This window comes from Pristiophorus japonicus, chromosome 5, assembly GCF_044704955.1.
Source record: "Pristiophorus japonicus isolate sPriJap1 chromosome 5, sPriJap1.hap1, whole genome shotgun sequence".
NCBI classification, from domain to species: Eukaryota; Metazoa; Chordata; class Chondrichthyes; family Pristiophoridae; genus Pristiophorus; species Pristiophorus japonicus.
In genome coordinates this window covers 52759936-52782296 of record NC_091981.1, presented here as the reverse complement: position 1 = coordinate 52782296, position 22361 = coordinate 52759936, and the positions used below count along the sequence as shown (strand labels likewise).

Sequence of the window (22361 nt, the reverse complement as noted above, 5' to 3'; positions counted from 1 at the left end):
TTGAAAACCTAGAAGCTTTATGAAGAAATTATGGATTTTAAGATTCCGACATCTGGTTATCTTCCACACACACTCCTGTTTTTAAATAATTAATATATAAAAATAATTCTTTCCCTCTAAAGAACATTCCAAGAGAGAGACCATTTACATAGCTTTTAAAACCTTAAACCTTTTTGCGCTGTTCGAAATATTCTCCAATTGCTTAGCTTTTTGAGATTGAAACATTAAGCTTGTTAACCTTTTTAGAATGTTGGCATTTGAATATCATAGGGCAAATACATGGTAAACTGTCTAAAGCCTCACTTCCATTTATACCTGGAGTGACTCAGCTGGTACTCATTGCAGAAATAAAGCTGATGGTTTCAAGGCTCTTTTCTGTTTATATTCTGGGTGTGTCTTAGCTGGAGCACACCCCAGGTACTGATCTCTTAAAAGTATTTGTGATCTTGTGCACAATGCTGTTTAGATTGGGACAATTCAGAGTTTGTGCACAATGTATATCCTTTTAAGATCAGGAGGATAACAGTGAGGTCATGTCATACTGTAGATGGCACTCTATCGTTATAATTGTAGGCATTGCTGATTTGAGTCAGCTGCATTAAAAGACACTGCCTCATTCATACCACTGAATATTTGTTTATAGTCTTTGACAGACACTAGTTTTGGAAGAAATTTGACAGCCCAATGTGCAGCTTACTTCACACATGCAGAAAACTGCTTATTGCTTTTGGTCTATCAATATGCGAGAGTTTGATATGCTGCACTGTCATTTAATTAGTTTTGTGCATATTGCAGAGTTATGGCATTTACCATTTTCTGATGTGCTGTGCTGCTATAATTGACGGAACTATGTATAGCTTGATTGTAATGTTTGGTGTATCTTGTCAGCCATGATGTAAGGATGCTGATTTTCAAACTCTTAATACCATTATGGATTTGTTACTGTTGGTCATATGATAACTCCAGTAATTCAGGGACGATAGATGGACATTTTGTGTCTATTCCATTTCCTCTCTTTGCTTTGAGTGAATTCATCGGCACTGGTCCATGCAATGTATCACCAGCGTCAAAATGAACAAAGTGTCTCCAACAGTTGAGATAGCGAATCGACACAAGCTTCAGCTAAAGGCTTTAAATATGGAGCAAAATGCAGTAGTCTATTGACAGTTGCTGTTGGGCATGTGCAATAGTCTATTGACAATTGCTGTTGGGCATGATCGAAATATGCGAAAACATAGCACCACTGCAGATTAAATTTTCCTTGAGTTCTCCAACAGTATTCATAAAGGGCAACAGCACTGTCTGTCCTTTTATTATTCAGGACAAAATTGACAACCATACTACGACTAAGATAGGTAGCCACTCTCTGCTGGCCAGTGCCTAATACCGGGTTAGTCTGGATTTCTTTTTAAGGCCAGTAAATGATGCCAATTTTTAAAGAATGCTTATTTGATCTTGATGTCTTTGGTTCAAAATCAAAGTTAGGCTTACACCTGCAGGGTCAGTCTGCCTCACTCAAACTCTCTGCCAATTAACAAGTGCACCTTAAGCATCCCAAAGTATTTAATTAATTGTTTGCATTTTTAGTGCAGTAATTGATATGTACACAACTGGTGGCTATCTTCCTTGGAGGGAGGTCGGTGGGTCTTTTTGGGTTTGAGGAGCTCTGAGTTCTTAATGAATGATTGAAGCTCGGAAGCAAGTCAACCTTCCGTGTTAAACCCAGGCAGGGTTGTGTTATTCTCGGGCACTCTTGATGATTGAATCGTCAGCTTGGCTCGTTAATGGAGCCTGAAGGGGTAGATATGACGTGGAGGTCTATGAAAGACTAAAATAGATGTTCGAACTTCACTCTTCAATAATGTTACAACTGTCCTGTAGGATTTGAGCATTTTTTCTAATCTTGATATTTGTACTAAGAGAGAGCAGAATTAAAGAAGCACACAGTTCTCGAAGGGTTGCAGGGCTGAAGGAGGTTACAGAGCTATGGAGGGGCGAGGCCAAGAAGGGATTTGAAAACCAGGAAGAGAATTTTAAATTTGGTCTTGGTGATGGAGGGAATAGGGGATCGAAAACTCAGCTCGAGGTGAAATAGGATTCCAAGGTTGCGAACAGTCTGGTTCAGCCTTGGACAGTGGCTAGGGAGAGGGATGGAGTTTGTGGTGTGATCTGAAGACAATGACTTTGATTTTCTCAATATTTAATTGGAAGACATTTCTGCTCATCCAAGACTGAATGTCGGACAAGCAGCGTGACAAATGAGAGGCAGAGAAGGGGTCGCGAGAGATGACGGTGAGGTAGCGCTGGGTGTCGTCAGCGTATATGTGGAGCCTTAAGTGTGTTTGATATCGCCAAGGGACAGTATGTCGATGCAAAATAGGAGGGGGCGAAGGATAGATCCTTGGGGGACTCTCGAGGTAACTGTGTGGGAAACATCGAAACATCGAAAATAGGTGCAGGAGTCGGCCATTCGGCCCTTCGAGCCTGCACTACCATTCAATAAGATCATGGCTGACCATTCACCTCAGTACCCCTTTCCTGCTTTCTCTCCATACCCCTTGATCCCTTGAGCTGGAAGGGCCAGATCTAACTCCCTCTTGAATATATCCAATGAACTAGCATTAGCAACTCTCTGTGGTAGGGAATTCCACAGGTTAACAACTGAGTGAAGAAGTTTCTCCTCATCAGTCCTGAATGTCTTACCCTTTATCCTTAGACTGTGTCCCCTGGTTCTAGACTTCCTCAACATCGGGAACATTCTTCCTGCATCTAACCTGTTCAGTCCGTCAGAATTTTATATGTTTCTATGAGATCCCCTCTCATCCTTCTAAACTCCAGTGAATAAAGGCCCTGTCCATCCAGTCTCTCCTCATATGTCAGTCCAGCCATCCCAGGAATCAGGCTGGTGAACCTTCGCTGCACTCTCTCAATAGCAAGAACGTCCTTCCTCCGATTAGGAGACCAAAACTGAACATAATATTCCAGGTGAGGCCTCACCAAGGCTCTGTACAACTGCAGTAAGACCTCCCTGCTCCTATATTCAAATCCCCTAGCTATGAAGGCCAATATACCATTTGCCGCCTTCACCGCCTGCTGTACCTGCATGCCAACTTTCAATGACTGATGTACCATGACACCCAGGTCTTGTTGCACCTCCCCTTTTCCTTATCTGCTGCACTCCGATAATATTCTGCCTTCGTGTTTTTGCCTCCAAAGTGGATAACCTCAGCATTCTGGAGAGGGAGGGTGAACAGCCAGTTGTCGTGGTACTTGAAGGTACCAACGATACAGGTAAGAAGCGGGAACAGGTCCGACAAGCTGAATTTAGGGAGCTAGGAATTAAATTAAAAAGTAGGACCTCCAAGGTAGTAATCTCTGGATTGCTACCAGTGCTACGTGCTAATCAGAGTAGAGGGAGCAGGATAGTTAGAATAAATACGTGGCTTGAGCAGTGATGCAAGAGGGAGGGATTCAAATTCCTGGGACATTGGAACCAGTTCTGGAGGAAGTGGGACCTGTACAAAAGGGATGGTCTGCACTTGGGCAGCACTGGAACTGATGTCCTCGGGGTAACATTTGCGAATGCAGTTCGGGAGTGTTTAAACTAATATGGCAAGGGGGTGGGAACCGAGGCAGCGAGACAGGGCGAAGTAATATGGAGTCAGAAACAGACGGTAGAAAGGTAAAAAGCAGTAGTGGAAGGCCGAGTAAACAAAGGCAAGAAACAAAAAGGGCCACACTACATCATAATTCTAAAAGGACAAAGGGTGTTAAAAAAACAAGCCTGAAGGCTTTGTGTCTTAATGCAAGGAGTATCCGTAACAAGGTGGATGAATTAACTGTGCAAATAGATGTTAATAGATATGATGTGATTGGGATTACAGAGACGTGGCTCCAGGATGATCAGGGCTGGGAACTCAACATCCAAGGGTATTCAACATTCAGAAAGGATAGAATAAAAGGAAATCGAGGTGGGGTAGCTTTGCTGGTTAAAGAGGAGATTAATGCAATAGTTAGGAAGGACATCAGCTTGGATGATGTGGAATCTATATGGGTAGAGCTGCAGAGCACCAAAGGGCAAAAAACGTTAGTGGGAGTTGTGTACAGACCTCCAAATAGTAGTGATGTTGGGGAGGGCAACAAACAGGAAATTAGGGGTGCATTCAATAAAGTTGCAGCAGTTATCATGGGTGACTTTAATATGCACATAGATTGGGCTAACCAAACTGGAAGCAATACGGTGGAGGAGGATTTCCTGGCGTGCATAAGGGATGGTATTCTAGACCAATATGTCGAGGAACCAACTGGGGGGAGGCCATCTTAGACTGGGTGTTGTGTAACAAGAGAAGATTAATTAGCAATCTCGTTGTGCGAGGCCCCTTGGGGAAGAGTGACCATAATATGGTGGAATTCTACATTAGGATGGAGAATGAAACAGTTAATTCAGAGACCATGGTCCAAAACTTAAAGAAGGGTAACTTTGAAGGTATGAGGCGTGAATTGGCTAGGATAGATTGGCGAATGATACTTAAGGGGTTGACTGTGGTTGGGCAATGGCAGACATTTAGAGACTGCATGGATGAACTACAACAATTGTACATCCCTGTCTGGCGTAAAAATAAAAAAGGGAAGGTGGCTGAACCGTGGCTATCAAGGGATATCAGGGATAGTATTAAAGCCAAGGAAGTGGCATACAAATTGGCCAGAAATAGCAGCGAACCTGGGGACTGGGAGAAATTTCGAACTCGGCAGAGGAGGACAAAGGATTTGATTCGGGCAGGGAAAATAGAGTACGAGAGGAAGCTTGCAGGGAACATTAAGATGGACTGCAAAAGCTTCTTTTGATATGTAAAGAGAAAAAGGTTAGTAAAGACAAACGTAGATCCCCTGCAGTCAGAATCAGACGAAGTCATAACTGGGAACAAAGAAATGGCAGACCAATTGAACAAGGACTTTGGTTCGGTATTCACTAAGGAGGACACAAACAACCTTCTGGATATAAAAGGGGTCAGAGGGTCTAGTAAGAAGGAGGAACTGAGGGAAATCCTTATTAGTCGGGAAATTGTGTTGGGGAAATTGTTGGGATTGAAGGCCGATAAATCCCCAGGGCCTGATGGACTGCATCCCAGAGTACTTAAGGAAATAGCGGATGCATTGACGGTCATTTTCCAACATTCCATCGACTCTGGATCAGTTCCAATGGAGTGGAGGGTAGCCAATGTAACCCCACTTTTTAAAAAAGGAGGGAGAGAGAAAACCGGGAATTATAGACCGGTCAGCCTGACATCGGTAGTGGGTAAAATGATGGAATCAATTATTAAGGATGTCATAGCAGCGCATTTGGAAAGAGGTGACATGATAGGTCCAAGTCAGCATGGATTTGTGAAAGGGAAATCATGCTTGACAAATCTTCTGGAATTTTTTGAGGATGTTTCCAGTAGAGTGGACAAGGGAGAACCAGTTGATGTGTATTTGGACTTTCAGAAGGCTTTCGACAAGGTCCCACACAAGAGATTAATGTGCAAAGTTAAAGCACATGGGATTGGGGGTAGTGTGCTGATGTGGATTGAGAACTGGTTGGCAGACAGGAAGCAAAGAGTAGGAGTAAATGGGTACTTTTCAGAATGGCAGGCAGTGACTAGTGGGGTACAGCAAGGTTCTGTGCTGGGGCCCCAGCTGTTTACATTGTACATTAATGATTTAGACGAGGGGATTAAATGTAGTGTCTCCAAATTTGCGGATGACACTAAGTTGGGTAGCAGTGTGAGCTGCGAGGTGGATGCTATGAGGCTGCAGAGTGACTTGGATAGGTTAGGTGAGTGGGCAAATGCATGGCGGATGACGTATAATGTGGATAAATGTGAGGTTATCCACTTTGGTGGTAAAAACAGAGACACACTATTTGAATTGTGGCAGATTCGGAAAAGGGGAGGTGCAACGAGACCTGGGTGTCCTGGTACATCACTCTTTGAAGGTTGGCATGCAGGTACAGCAGGCGTTTAAGAAAGCAAATGGCATGTTGGCCTTCATAGCGAGGGGATTTGAATACAGGGGCAGGTAGGTGTTACTACAGTTGTACAGGGCCTTGGTGAGGCCACAACTGGAGTATTGTGTACAGTTTTGGTCTCCTAACTTGAAGGACATTCTTGCTATTGAGGGAGTGCAGTGAAGGTTCACCAGACTGATTCCCGGGATGGCGGGACTGACCTATCAAGAAAGACTGGATCAACTGGGCTTGTATTCACTGGAGTTCAGAAGAATGAGAGGGGATCTCATAGAAACGTTTAAAATTATGACTGGTTTCGACAGGTTAGATGCAGGAAGAATGTTCCCAATGTTGGGGAAGTCCAGAACCAGGAGTCACAGTCTAAGGATAAGGGGTGTAAGCCATTTAGGACCGAGATGAGGAGAAACTTCTTCACCCAGAGAGTGGTGAACCTGTGGAATTCTCTACCACAGAAAGTTGTTGAGGCCAATTCACTAAATATATTCAAAAAGGAGTTAGATGTAGTCCTTACTACTAAGGGGATCAAGAGGTATGGCGAGAAAGCAGGAATGGGGTACTGAAGTTGCATGTTCAGCCATGAACTCATTGAATGGCAGTGCAGGCTCGAAGGGCCGAATGGCCTACTCCTGCACCTATTTTCTATGTTTCTATGTTTATCCACATTATATTGCATCTGCCATGCATTTGCCCACTCACCTCACCTGTCCAAGTCACCCTGCAGCCTCTTGGCGTCCTCCTCACAGCTCACACCGCCACCCACCTGAGTGTCATCTGCAAACTTGGAGATATTACACTCAATTCCTTCATCTGAATCATTAATGTATATTGTAAATAGCTGGGGTCCCAGCACTGAACCCTGCGGCATCCCACTAGTCACTGCCTGCCATTCTGAAAAGTACCCTTTTATTCCCAATCTTTGCTTCCTGTCTGCCAACCAGTTCTCTATCCACGTCAATATATTACTGCCAATACCATGTGCTTTAATTTTGCACACCAATCTCGTGTGTGGGACCTTGTCAAAAGCCTTTTGAAAGTTCAAATACACCACATCCACTGGTTCTCCCTTGTCCACTCTACTAGTTACATCCTCAAAAAATGGACCGATCCTGTCCCTGCTTTCCAAATGCGCTGCTTATTTCATCTTTAATAATTGATTCCAACATTTTCCCCACGACTGATGTCAGGCTAACCGGTCTATAATTACTCGTTTTCTCTCTCCCTCCTTTTTTAAAAAGTGGTGTTACATTAGCTACCCCTCCATTCCATAGGAACTGATCCAGAGTTGATAGACTTTTGGAAAATGATCACCAATGCATCCATTATTTCTAGGGCCACTTTCTTAAGTACTCTGGAATGCAGACTATCAGGCCCCGGAGATTTATTGGCCTTAAATCCCATCAATTTCCCCAACGCAATTTCTCGCCGAATAAGGATATCCTTCAATTCCTCCTTCTCACTCGACCCTCGGTCCCCTAGTACTTCCGGAAGGTTATTTGTGTCTTCCTTTGTGAAGACATAATCAAAGTATTTGTTCAACTAGTCTGCCATTTCTTTGTTCCACATTATAAATTCACCTGAATCTGACTGCAAGGGACCTACATTTGTCTTCACTAATCTTTTTCTCTTCACATAGCGATAGAAGCTTTTGCAGTCAGTTTTTATGTTCCCGGCAAGCTTCCTCTCATCCTCTATTTCCCCCCTCCTAATTAAACCCTTTGTCGTCCTCTGCTGTATTCTAAATTTTCCCAGTCCTCAGGTTTGCTGTTTTTTCTGGCCAATTTATATGCCTCTTCCTTGGATTTAACACTATCTTTAATTTCCCTTGTTAGCCACGGTTGAGCCACCTTCCCTGTTTTATTTTTACTCCAGACAGGGATGTACAATTGTTGAAGTTCATCCATGTGATCTTTAAATGTTTGCCATTGCCTTTCCACCATCAACCCTTTAAGTATCATTTGCCAGTCTATTCTAGCCAATTCATGTCTCATACCATCGAAGTTACCTTTCCTTAAGTTCAGGACCCTAGTCTCTGAATTAACTGTGTCACTCTCCATCTTAATAAAGAATTCAACCATATTATGGTCACTCTACCCCAAGGGGCCTCGCACAACAAGCTTGCTAATTAGTCATTTCTCATTACACATCACCCAATCGAGGATGGCCTGCTCTCTAGTTGGATCTCGACATATTGGTCTGGAAAACCATCCCTTATACACTCCAGGAAATCCTCCTCCACCTTATTGCTACCCGTTTGGTTAGCCAAATCTATATGTAGATTAAAGTCGCCCATGATAACTGCTGTACCTTTATTGCATCCATCCCTAATTTCTTCTTTGATGCTGTTCCCAATCTCACTACGACTGTTTGGTGGTCTGTACACAACTTCCACTGGCGTTTTCAAGCCTTTGGTATTCCGCAGCTCCATCCATACCGATTCCACATCATCCAAGCTAATGTCCTTCCTTACTATTGTGTTAATTTCCTATTGAACCAGCAACACAACCCCACCTCCTTTTCCTTTCTGTCTATCCTTCCTTGCTTTTATTCATATCTGTTGGTGATTCCCCATTTTTAAATTGTAGCTTGTTGAACTTCATTATTGATGTGTTTCATTATTGGTGTGTTACATGACCTGAGGCAAAATAGATCATTTGTGGCTCGAGGCTCGATGCGTAGTAATGAGGCTCTTCACTCCCAGAGAAACCGCAAAGACCAGGACTACTTTATTTTGGTCAGAAAAATATTTCAATCCTTGCAGGTGTAAATCACATTTGCTTATTTGCTCAACCTATTCTTACCAATTGTGATCCAAGTGTAGGGCTTTCATACCAAAACTACTTCTTTGTTTTGGAGCGGGAAGAGAAGCATTTGCAGGTCATTCTTCGGCTCTGACTGGATAGATAAGAATGGTATCAGGAGAGGGCAATCCCAACCAGCTGGACAACGAAGGAGAGGTGTGTCAACCATGTCAAAGGTTGCAGACAGATTGAGAGCTAAGAGTAGAGATAGCCCAGCATGGTCACAAATCACTAAGGATGTCATTTTTGACTTTGATAAGAGCCGTTTCAGTGTTGTGGAAGGGGTGGAAACCCGAGTTGTGGGAAAGATGGGCACAGATTTGGGAGGCTACAACACATTCAAGGACTTTGGGAGAGGAAAGGGATGTTTGGACCTGGGGCGATGGTATGCAACGACAGGTTGGGTAGAAAAATAGATCAGCTGGTCACCGCCTCTGCAAAATTGCTGCAATAACTTCAAAGAGACATGCCCAAAATACTGAAGCAAAGTGCCACACTTTTATCTTGAGTTGGCCACCTATGTTGATCTCAACTATTCGTGTTGATTAATTTGTCTGTACCATATTCTGAAACGAAAATGAACTTTCTGTACCACTCCTAGAGATAGTTAACCACTAATTCGTTTCTGTTTAAATATATTTTAGATCAAATGATTATGATCTAATAATCAGCGCAGATGCCCCCATTGTAACAGTGTACAAATCTTACTGTAATTTGCATTTTACATTTTTTTTAATCAGTTACACTTGACTTGTGAGAAACAGCTGTGGGGTGTACAAAACCCTTCTTGCTTTCACTTCACAGTGGAGTAATTTGTTTGTTTTGCATTCTACTTTTAAGATATTTTCCCATGCAAATTATTAAAATGTTGTGATGATGCTTTCCTTTGAACTCAGAGAACACTGCTGTATTTGCATAAAAACTGTCGGGTTAAGCTTGAAACTATTTTGCATTTTTATTATTTTGCTTTCATCTGGGCAGGATATTAAGTTGATGTGTGTCTTTGATGCAAACGGTCACTCAAATTAAATGAATTTGCAGTTCATATGGAACTAATGAAGGTTATGAAACTTATACACTGGTGTGTGGCTGGCATTTTTCAGATTTCTCTCAAGCTGTGGTTTTGTTTTAAAATGTGAAGTAACAAAATGATAGAAAAGCAAAACAACTTCTGCATTTCAGCAATGGAAATTGGTTCTTCACTGGCAATTGTCAAAATGGCCTTGGCATTAAAAATGAAAGAAAATCTTATTCCTACCTAGTTTTTACTTCTTCCTGAAATGTGCCTTTGGTGTTGTCCCATTGACAACTTTGTGAGCTATGAATTAAGTTCTTCAGCTATGCTTGACATGGGATTGTTTGGTTTATATTTTAACTTTTTTTTAGGGTGCAGGTTCTATATAGACTTCATTAACTTTCACACATTGCAATGCAAGCTCAGCTGTTCCATTACTTGATTGCAAAAACAGGCTGAATTGTATTGTCAGCTCGGAGATGGCAGAATTATTATTGTGGGAGGAGAGAAATGTAGCCTTTTTTTCATCCTTCCCCTCCACCAAAAAAAAATATTCATTTGAGACCTATTCAGTGTCTTTACTCAAACATTACAATACGCAAAAATGTTACACTTGGTTTCTGTCATCTTGTGAATAAACTTGATGTGTTTATTCAATAACCCTATGAATTCTGATTTTTTTCCTTGTAAAAATCGAGTTGCGTTATTGAATGCTGACTATTATGCTTTCACTGCATAATAAATTAGATTGTTGTCTTTCTATTTAGTGGCTGGTAGCGGTTTGAGGATTGTATTTTGTTTAACAGAACCAGTTTGTTTCTTTTAAACAATCCTTGCACCTTAGTTGTAAGAAAAGTCTGGGTTCATTTTAATTTATTTTCTTTCTTGTATTTCACAGACAAATGTAAATATAAGAAGCATTGTGTTTGCATCTGATTTTGTCTAAACTGTTAATGGCCCTGAAATTCCAATGTCCCGGGTCCGTACGAAGTTCCTACGGACCCGGGAAGGCATCGGAAAAGCTGGGTTTCAGCGTGCAATGCGCTTGCACTGAAAACCGGCTTTTCCGATCTGTCAAGTTTCTGGCTTGACAGATCTCGTGCATGTCGGGAGCGAGGACACTTGCAGGGTAAGATTTCCGATATTTACGAATATCTTGCCCAGCAAATGTCCTTTAAAACCTTGCGCCTGAAAAAGCAGGAGTTTTGCCTACTTTTACAGGTGCAAATGTTTAAAAATACATAAAAACATTAAAATTAAATTAAATAAACACATGGAAAACATACTTTATTGTTTAAAAACCCTCCCCACTACGGTAAGTTTATTTTAAGGCATCTTCAAAAAAAGTTGGGAAAATATTTTTTATAAGAACTTTAATTTAAATGATTCTTAAATATGTCTTCTATTTTTTATTGAATGTTTGTGTTTTGTGGGGGTGAGGGGGGTTCTTATTCATAATGGGAACTCCAACTTACGGAGAAAATACTGTACCTTGATTGGCTGCCCAGAGTTATGTGACGATAGCTCCAGCCCTGCGCACGTCCTGACGTGTAGGATTGAAGGCCTCAGGCTCGGAAGTTCGAGCGGGCGCAGCAGCAACAGGTAAGTGTGCAGTTTTTTTTACCTTTTTTTTTTAGTTTGCCCACGGTAAGACCTCTATCGGAATTTCAGGCCCAATACATTCTCCAACAAAAATCATGGATTTTGTGTCATGCACAGTGGAATTTCAGAACTGGGCTGTTGATGCCGACTTGTATCTAGCTTCTGCTTATGTGGGTGTACAAGGCAGAGAATAGCAAGCAGATACAGTACAGGTTGAACCTCCTTTATCCGGGACTCCTTTATCCAGCAGCACCCCTCATCCAACATGATTCTGGTGGCCGAGGGCTCATGCGCAGAATGTGGCCGACCTCCACCTCGACTTTGGGGCCCGCGCCGACACTCTGCCGGCTGCGGGACTGCGCTGACACTTCGGGCCCGCCCGGGGCACCGACCTCCCCCACCTCAGGTTGACCTCCCTTTATCAGGCCAAATCTCTTACACGCCAGGACCTGAGGGTGCCGGATAAGAGAGGTTATAATCTGCCTGCAAAGTTCCTCTGAGGGCAGTGTTCAATTATGTGCTCCAGGGTCTGGTTAGAAGCTCCAAAATTGCATGATGGGGATGCTTTATTCTTCCACCTGTGGAGAAGGTGGCAGCACCTACCATGACCAGTTCTGAGGCGGTTGATGGTTGTCCACTGTTTGTGAGGAAGGTTTGATCCAACAGGTTGTACTGTGGGGTCTTCTATAAGGAATCCATTCCGTATGTCACAGTTCTTCCAAGCATTTCGCCATCAGTCATCAAGGCTATGGGCAAATCACTGAAGAGCTTAGGCGATGGTCCAAAATGGCCGCCTAGATTTGAGACGGGTTGGCGGTAGGTTGTTCAAGTCGGCCTAGATCGGCATGTCTTTGCTGGTGTTGTGGTTGTACTCTCTGGAGACTGCATATTTGCGGCATAAGTGTGGTGGTGCGATGTTTGCAAGCATGGGGAGCAACGGTGTTGGTGTCAATAGAAGCGTACCGGTGATCATTCTCTCAGTAGAATTCAGCTGGACATCAACAGATTTTACATATGGGCTTGATAGCCATGCAGGAGAGCAATACTCCGCTGTAGAGTACATCAGAGCGAGTGCTGCCGTACGGAGGATTTGAGCGTCTGCTTCCCATGTGGATTTGGCGAGTTTCTGGATCAAGTTGACCTTTTTAGTTTCTGCCCAAGCTTCTGGAGAGGTTGTCTCTGAGTATGACAGAGTGCGATCAAGCGTCACTCCTAAATAGGAGTTTTTTTTGGCATGGTTTCCCTTGTATCACTAAGCTGACATCTGTCATATGCCCCAACCCTCTTTCTGCTTCATCCTACTCTCTCACTCCTTCGTCATCCAGTGAGCTATGACTTTGGTTGCCTTTCCTTTGCCCCTTGGAGGGATGTACCTGGACTGTATGCGAACCATCTCCTCTTTAAAGGCTGTCCATTGCTCCATTATATTTTAGCCTGACAGTCTTTGGGCTAGATTTTCAGTTTTCGGCAAAAAAGGTAGTTTTACGCAAAAATTACCATTTTTGCTGCGTTAACCATTTTTAGGCCTAACTTTCGGCTTTTATGTCGGTAAAGTCAGTGTTGCACAATGATTCATGGTGCAAATCTCGAGTTTCGACAACTTTAGTCCAGGACCGGTAGCCCTGCGAGAGAGGCCATGGGAGGAGGTGGGGGGGTTGGGGGTGGGGATGTGGGGGAGTTGCAAAAACATTCACAAAACCTTTATCTACTAAATCGCTGAAAAATAATTTAAAAAAAAAAACAAAAAAAACTTTAACTTAACTTTTTTGCAGGTCTTCATACTAACCGCTGTTGGCAGGGCTGTACCGGCAGCTTTGACTCTCAAGTCGCTGGAGATATACCACCAGCGATGTCTCCGCAAGATCCTGCAAATCCCCTAGGAGGACAGGCGCACCATCATCAGTGTCTTTGCCCAGGCTAACATCCCCAGCATTGAAGCACTGACCACACTCGATCAGCTTCGCTGGGCAGGCCACATAGTTCGCATGCCAGACACGAGACTCCGAAGCAATTGCTCTTTGTGGAGCTCCTTCACGGCAAACAAGCCAAAGGTGGGCAGCGGAAAAGTTACAAGGACACCCTCAAAGCCTCCCTGGTAAAGTGCAACATCACCACTGACACCTGGGAGTCCGTGGCCGAAGAGGTGGAGAAAGTGCATCCGGGAGGACTTTGAGCTCTTCAAATCTCAATGCCGCGAGCGTGAAGAGGTCAGGCGCAGGCAGTGAAAGGAGCGTGCGGCAAATCAGTCTCTCCCTCCCCTTCCCCCAACGAATGTCTGTCCCTCCTGTGACAGGGTCTGTGACTCTCTTATTGGACTGTTCAGCCACCAAAGGAAGTCTTCTTCGATTCTGAGGGACTGCCGATGATGATGATGGCAGTGCTGCACCGACAGGTTTGACCTGTCGGGACTCTGCATGGCGTAAGGGTCGGGAAACATAGAAACATAGAAAATAGGTGCGGGAGTAGGGCATTCGAGCCTGCACCACCATTCAATATGATCATGGCTGATCATGCAACTTCAGTATTCCATACCTGCTTTCTCTCCATACCCCTTGATCCCTTTAGCCGTAAGGACCACATCTATCTCCCTTTTGAATATATCTAACAAACTGGCCTCAACATTCTGTGGTAGAGAATTCCACAGGTTCACAATTCTGAGTGAAGAAGTTTCGCCTCATCTCAGTCCGAAATGGCTTAACCCCTACCCTTAGACTGTGACCCCTGGTACAGGACTTCCCCAACATCAGGAACATTCTTCCTACATCTAACCTGTCCAATCCCGTTTCTATGAGATCCCTTCTCATTCTTCTAAATTCCAGTGAATATAAGCCGAGTCGATCCAGTCTGTCTTTATATGTCAGTCCTGCCATCCCGGGAATCAGTCTGGTGAACCTTCGCTACACTCCCTCAATAGCAAGAATGTCCTTCCTCAGATTAGAGACCAAAACTGTACACAATATTCAAGGTCTCTCATTCTTCTTAACTCCAGAGTATATGCTCAGTCCACTCAATATCCACCTCATAGGACAACCCACTCATCCCTGAAATCAATCTAGTGAACCTTTGTTGTGCCGCCTTTGAGGCAAGTATGTATTTCCTTGGATACGGAGACCAAAAATGTGCACAGTGCTCCAGATGTGGTTTCACCAAAGCCCTGTACAATTGCAGGAAGACTTCCTTACTCTTGTATTCCAATTCCCTTGCAATAACGGCCATTTGCCTTTCTAATTGCTTGCTGTAGCTACATGTTAACGTTCTGTTACGTATACAAGGCCACCCAAATCCCTCTCAACATCAACTCGTATTTTTCTATTCGTGCTGCCAAAGTGAATAACCTCATTTCCTCACGGTATGCTCTATCTGCCATCTTCATACGCACTCACTCACTTAACCTGACTATATCCCTTTGCAGACTCTTGCTGTCCTCCTTGCAGCTTACTTTCCCATCTAGCTTTGTATCATCATCAAACGTGGATACATTACACTCTGTCCGTTGATCTAATTTAGATTGTAAATAGCTGAGGCCCCAGCACTGATCCTTCCGTCACCCCACTAGTAACCTGCCAACCTGAAATGACCCATTTATTCATACTCTGTTTTCTGTCCCTTAACCAATGTCCTATCTATGCTAATGTATTACCCCCAACCCCATGTGCCCTTATCTTGTGCAACATGCCCTTATCTTGTGTAACAACCTTTCGTGTGGCACCTTACGAAATGCCTTTTGAAAATGGACGTGTCTATTCGCAACACCAAAGTTCTGATTGGCCACCTTGGATGACAAGAGACACCCAGTAGATTCTCTGGAATGTATGATTAGATTCTACCTGCCGACATAATCAATTATTTTGCAAAGTGTAATTCTAACTGCAAGGCTCCAGACAGAACAGGGCTCACCCTTGCAGGTTAAGACCTTTTCCCAACCCCTGCCCGAGTTTCAAATCTCATTCCCTGTCCAAGTTCTTGATCTCCTCCTCGCACCCATATTCCTGACTTCTTTCTCTCTCTCTCTCTTTCTTTTCCCCCCCACCCCCCACAGTTTCTGACCACCTCTTTCTCCCCCACCCTCCCTGTTACTGACCCTTTATTCTCTCCTCCTCCCCCCCCCCCCCCCCCCCCCCCATACCCCAGTTCCTCACCACCTCTCCCCCTCACTCCTAGTTTGTGACCTCGTCTCTTCCCACCCCGCCACCACTCCCAGTTCCTGGCCTATGTTCCCCCATCCCCAGTTCCTGCCAGTTCCTGACCCATTCTTCTCTACCCCAACCCAGTTCCTGACCTCTTTTTCTCTTCTCCCCACCCCCGGTTCCTGACCTGGTCTCTTCCCCAACCCAGTTCCTGACCTTCTATTCTGTTCCACCATCCCTCCCCCCCGAGTTCCTGATCATCTTCTCTCGCCCTCCCCCTCCCCCCAGTTCCTGATCTTCTTCTCTCGCCCACCCAGTTCCTGATGATCATCTTCTCGCTGGCCCAGTTCCTGATCATCATCTTCTCGCCCACCCAGCTCCTGGTCTTCTCCTCTCGCCCGCCCACCCAGCTCCTGGTCTTCTCCTCTCGCCCGCCCGCCCAGCTCCTGATCTTCTCCTCTCGCCCGCCCACCCAGCTCCTGATCTTCTCCTCTCGCCCGCCCACCCAGCTCCTGATCTTCTCTCTCTTGTACAGATAATCACTGTTTTGAAAATCCAAAAATACGACATCCACTGGTTTCCCTATCTACACTGCCAGTGACATTCTCAAAAACCTCGAATAAATTTGTCGTCATTTCCCTTTCATAAAACCATGTTGAATTTGCCTGATCATATTATGATTTTCTAAGTGCCCTGTTACCGCTTCCTTAATAATGAGTTCCATTTTTCTGATGACTGATATCGGGCTGACTTGCCTGTCTTTACCTGTTTTCTTTCTCTCTCTCTCCTTGAAGGGGTCTAACGTTTGCAATCTTCCAGTCCACTGGCACCACTCCCATATCTAAGGAGGCTTGGAAGATTGTGGCCACAGCCTTTGTAATTTTACCCCCCTTCCATCAGTAACCAAGGATGCATCCCATCTGGACTGGCTGACTTTTCCACTTGGAATGCTGCCAACCTGTTAAGTACCTCCTCTGCATCTATTTTTATCCTATCCAATATTAATATTACCTTCTCTATATTGTAGACTGGAATTAAAGTCAGGTTCTCCAGGACAAAAATGAAAAGTCGACCAATTCAACAGTTGCAGGACAGGTTGGATCTCCCTTATCTCGAACTCCCTTATCCGAAACCATTCCCAGCCACCGGGTGGCGCAGAACTCCGACATGAACAAATTGAAGTCCTTCCTTGCTGCCGACTCCTACAATCGCTGGCTTGACCCCGCGATCCTCGGCCAGCTCCGATATCCCCTTGCTCAGTAACTGTACCATCTAATTTAACGTGACGACCCCTTGTCCAGAAAAATCCCTTATCCAGAACAGGCCAGGTCCCGAGGGTTCCGGATAAGGGAGATTCAACCTGTACTTTCAAACTGCAACATCACACAACCCAAATTCTGTTAGTGACTGTTTTAAAGGGATACACCCTCAAGTTATTTGATCATTGAGATACTTAATCAATGAAATAACTAAATTGCTGGTTAACCTGAAGTCTGCTATATTTTTTTTCAATAATTCTCTGAATCGTTCCCATTTTATTCTTTAAATCAAATTCTTTTCTGTCCCAAGGCCAGCAGTTCCTTTTAAAATCATCATGTGGCCTTGAAGTAAATGGTGTACAAATACAATGGTATCTATGTGAGTTGGTAACTTCTACATTAGACCTCGGCTTCCTTGACTTATGACAGGGTTGTCTCTGTGCACACCGCTTGGAGCTACTTTTTGATCAGCAATCTGTAAATCTTCAGAATCAGTTTGCCTCCCTGCAAATATGTACAGATAGTTGTCTAAAGTGGTGGTGGGGTGGTCATGATTTCTCCCAATCATGTTGAAGTCGACCAACATGACTGTGGAGGAGTACCTTCACATCTCTCCCAAGAACCTTTGTCACCTGATTTCAGCCTCCAGGTTCGGCTCGCAAGTTTGCGCAGTTTGTGGCTCAGCCTTTGGAGTGGGTAAGTCATGGTCTACAGGGCTGTAGTAATACCCGCCCTCCTATATGTCTCAAACATGGACCATGTACAGCAGAGCAGACACCAAGTCGCTGGAGAAATACCACCAACGATGTCTCTGCAAGATCCAACAAATATCCTGGGAGGGCAGATGCACCAACGTTGTCCAGGCCAGCATTGAAGCACTGACCACTCTTGATCAGCTCCGCTGGGCGGGCCACATAGTTCGCATGCCAGACATGAGGCTCCCAAAGCAAGCGCTCGACTCAGAACTCCTTCACGGCAATCGAGCCAAAGGTGGGCAGCGGAAACTTTACAAGGACATCCTCAAAGCCTCCCTGATAAAGTGCAACATCCCCACTGACGCCTGGGAGTCCCTGGCCAAAGCCGAAGTGGAGGAAGTGCATCCAGGAGGGCGCTGAGCTCCTCGAGTCTCATCGCCGGGAGCATGCAGAAATCAAACGCAGGCAGTGGAAAGGACATGTGGCAAATCAGTCCCACCCACCCCTTCCCTCAATGACTATTTGTCCCACCTGTGACAGAGACTGGTTCTCGTATTGGACTGAACAGCCACCGAAGAACTCAGGTTAAGAGTGGAAGCAAGTCTTCCTCGATTCCGACGGACTGCCTATGATGATGATGATGAGGTAAGTTGGCATTCCCCAGCTCCAAACTTGGTCTCCCTCCTGCCAAATAGGCCAGATTTCAAATTTGAGCCCCTCCCCCCCCCCAAGTCAGCCAACCCGAGCTCCGCCACTTCTCGACTCTGTTGCCCAGTTCGGCAGCTGATTTTACAAACTGCTTTTGCTTTACTCATGGTTTCTGAATGACCTGATTGTGTTACTGACTTGTAATATGTTCTTGAGCAGCTGTTCTGCGATTGGTACAAACAAGTTCACACAATCTCTAACAGCTGAGAGATTGAGAAGGTATTATGAATGTCTTCTAAAATATATAATATATTAACCTGATTTCTGTTTTGTTAAAGGATTAAAGCCACTGCTACTGGACTCGCACTACTGTAATTTTTACTCCTATCCTATTTAATTGATCCAACAGCAAAATTTACTTATGTAATACACAGGTATATGACTTGTATTATAAAGCCTCGAAACTTAAGTTTCCATCCAACAAACTGGGCTTGTTCTTCCTTCAGTTACATCATGGCATACAGTTTGTACATACATTAGAAGGTACTGTATCAGGTTTGACCCCAGGCTGCAGATTTGATTTCCAACTTTAATAGTATGCAGACACACGGAACGCAAACAGTATCCGTGGTTTGGATCAGATCAACCTTATTAAATGTTGTGTAACACAGGAGTACATTCCAATGCAGCTTTTAATTAAAAAATAATGTTTAAAAGCCATCCAATTTGTCAAGTGATGGTTCTGCAATATGAGTAATTTGTAATCATGAAATTTTACAGAATTCCCCATGAATAATGAATGACTGCTTGGCAATGTGTATTTTTCTCATTTAATAATGTCCACATAATGATTCCTTTTTGGAGTTAAACTTTTAACAGTGGTCAAAGGACTGCAACAGTTCGCAGATCAACTTGTTAGGTTCAGTATGACAATAAAATGGAGTGAGTGTTTTGGCAAATGGCCAAACAGACACTTTTTGCTTTTTCACAGTAGATGAACAGTTTAGAGAGGGCAGCAACAACAAACAAATCTTGTGTGTGCCTGAAGTTATTTGAAATATATCTATCTGGTCATAATCTGTAACTGGTAAAGAAAGACTTTCGCACCTTTCCTGACCACCGCACATCTCAGTGTTTTACAGCCAATTTGTTAATGAAAATAAATTCACATAGACTCGAGTAAAGTAAGAGAGACAACTTTATTGCTAACAGAGCTCTGGGAGAAGAGTTGAGATCCCGCGATCTGCGAACACCTTCTCCCCGAGTGCCTTGTGCCGCGGGGTTGTAAGCAGTTTACAGGGGGCGGTGTACAATCATTTAAATTCATTTACATACAACCAATCAATCCATATGGCAACGCAATTCATTTATATACAACCAATCAATCCATATGGCAACGCAATTAATTTACATACAACTTTTTAGGCTTAGTGAAACCTGATAGCATGGCGCGAGTTTGGGGGCCCTTCCTCTGTATCTTTTGTGGTTAGTTATTCTGTTGCAAAGCTTTCTATGAAACAGTGGCCTGCACCTGGCCAGGAGTCACTTGTTGCTGCAGAGTTCATATCAGGGACAGCACACAGGTGGCGTTCTCGGGGACCAGGGCAAAAGCACACCCCCATCCTTGCCCCGCGAAGCAAAGCGGGTATCTTGCATTGTTTGAGCATACCGTTTCGTCCTTTCCCCGGGACCCCCTGCACACAGGATCTGTGGGATTTATTAATTCCACACATCTTCCCTGTATACCCATTCTATATTCGTCCGTTTGTCCCTCACAGGGTGCGTCCGAGGTATCCGCCGTATATAAGTCACGGGGGGGGTCCACCCAGGGGTGGCCACGAACAGGGCCTCTACTGATTGGGCTAGTGGGTAACACACGGTTCGATTGCCGTGTAAACGTATATGGGTCTTGAAAAACAAGTTATCTTCTAATCCTATTAGCTTTACAACCGTGACAATATTGAGTAATGCGATTACATACGCTATCTTAGACATGTTTGTTACGCTCAAACAATACAATATTTACACATTAGCAGTAGCCGTAATTTGGACTTGCTTGCAGTCGTCACCTGTTCGGGGTGCATAAACAAGTATCCTGGTTACATTATCGTGAATCACATGTCTTATGTTTACTCATTAGTTTCTTTGTACAATTTCAACTGGGTCCAATGTTTCCATACACTCTTCCCTCTTTTATGTCCAGATAAGCACAGGTGTCTCTACTGATTATGACCTCATACAGGCCATTCCATTTTGGTGCAAACCCTGGTTTTTCAGGCAATGTTTTTACCATGACGCAACGTCCCGCCATCGGGACGTCAGGGAGCCGTTCAAGCTCTGAGTGTCTCTCTCTTCCTGATTGTCTCTTACTAATTTACGCATCCCTTTGAGTTGAGTGCTTAGTTCCAAAACATACCGTTTAATTTTGTCTTTTAATGGGCCTACGTCGGCCCCACCTGTTATGATGCTTTCTGGTAATTGCATCGCCCTTCCTGTCATTAGTTCATAAGGGGTTAGTCCGGTTGTCCGGTTTACTGTGGCTCTTAACTTCATTAATATAATAGGTAATACTTCTGTCCACGTTCTTCCTGAAGTTTGCATGGCCTTGGCCAGGGCGTTCTTAAGGGTACGGTTCATGCATTCTACCATTCCAGAACTCTGCAGGTGGTAGGGGATGTGGAATTTTTGTTTTATGCCCATCAGCTGGCAAACTGTTTTTACAATTTTCCCGGTGAAGTGGGTGCCTTGGTCGGAATCTATCTGAAGAGGCACTCCCCATTGGGGGATCACCTGCTCGGTCAATATCCTTGCCACAGTTGAGGCACTCCCCATCGGGGAATCACCTGCTCAGTCAATATCCTTGCCACAGTTGAGGCAGTGCAATCACGTGTGGGGAAAGCTTCCACCCACCGGGTAAATTGATCTATAATCACTCGGCAATATCTTTTTCCATGGGATGGGGGCAAAGGACTTGTGAAATCAATTTGTAAATGTTCCCATGGCCCCCGTGGACGGGTCTGGTGTCCCATTTTAATTTTAATGGGCCTGCCTGGATTATATTGTGCGCACGTAACGCATCGATGGCAATGTTTGGCCAATATCTCTCCCCATCCCCTTCCACCACCAATCTCTTCCAAGACTCCCGGTCATGGCCTCTCGTCCCGAATGGGACAGGCCATGGTGCAACTCCAATAAGGTATTCTGTATGCATTCAGGCGCCATTACCTTGTCGTTTCGTCTCCAAAGTTATCCTTTCCTTGCGTTGCGCCCTGCTTTGTCCACATACCCCTTTCTTCCTCAGAAGTGTCCTGGTGTAGTTTCTCGACACTTATCTGTTCATCTCGGACCCCAGCGGCGCTGACTGAGGCTTCCTCACACTCCTCTTGTTCTAATGCCGCTTGTGCAGTTAAGTCCGCAGCTTGATTTCCCTGGTGACTAGCCAATCTGGACTGGTTCGGTCCGGTTCCCTTTGGTGGGCTTTAATTTTAATGACCGCGACCTGTTTTGGTTTATTACTGGCTGCTAAGAGAGCTTCTATTCTCAGCTGATGCTTTATGGGATGTCCGCTGGTTGTGATAAAACCCCTCCTCCCCCATGCTGTCATATAATCGTGTACTACCCCGAATGCATATCTACTGTTCGTATAGATATTAACGATCTTGCCCTCTGATAGTTCCAGTGCCCGGGTGAGGGCTACCAATTCTGCCACCTGAGCTGACGACCCCCCCCATTAATTCACCCTGATTCGACTGTCTCTAGATTCGAGTTAACTACAGCCCATCCGGTACGAGGTAGTCCCTCTACGTATTTTCGTGAGCCGTCCACAAACAAGGTTTGTTCTGCGGTTTGAACGGCTGTGTCTTTTATTCTATCCTCTTCCATGTCCATATCCACGTCCCCGCAATCATGGGGCTCTCGCTCTTGCACTATGCTCTCCGCGGGGTTTTCTCCTACATCTCTAATTATAGTTACTGCTTTGTTGGGTGGCAAGAGGACTGCTTCCCACTTTGCCCGTCTCATATTAGAAACTATGCTCAGTTTTTCTGTGTTTAACATTTCTACCAACGTGTGTTTGGTGTGGAGAATGATGTTTCCGGTCATTACCACAGGCTCGCTTATTTTTACTGCCCAAGCTGCGCAGTCCAGTGCAGCTATACATCTGGATAATCCGGTCACTACCGGACCTTCGGCGGTGGAGTAATAGGCTAAA

At 44.5% G+C, this 22361-nt stretch overlaps 1 protein-coding gene across 2 annotated transcripts in view; it reads left to right on the top strand.

Moving 5' to 3' along the window:
• cdkal1 (CDK5 regulatory subunit associated protein 1-like 1) overlaps positions 1-22361 on the top strand; it is a 1217472-nt gene that overhangs the window by 149817 nt on the left and 1045294 nt on the right. The gene's annotated exons all lie outside the window — the stretch shown is intronic.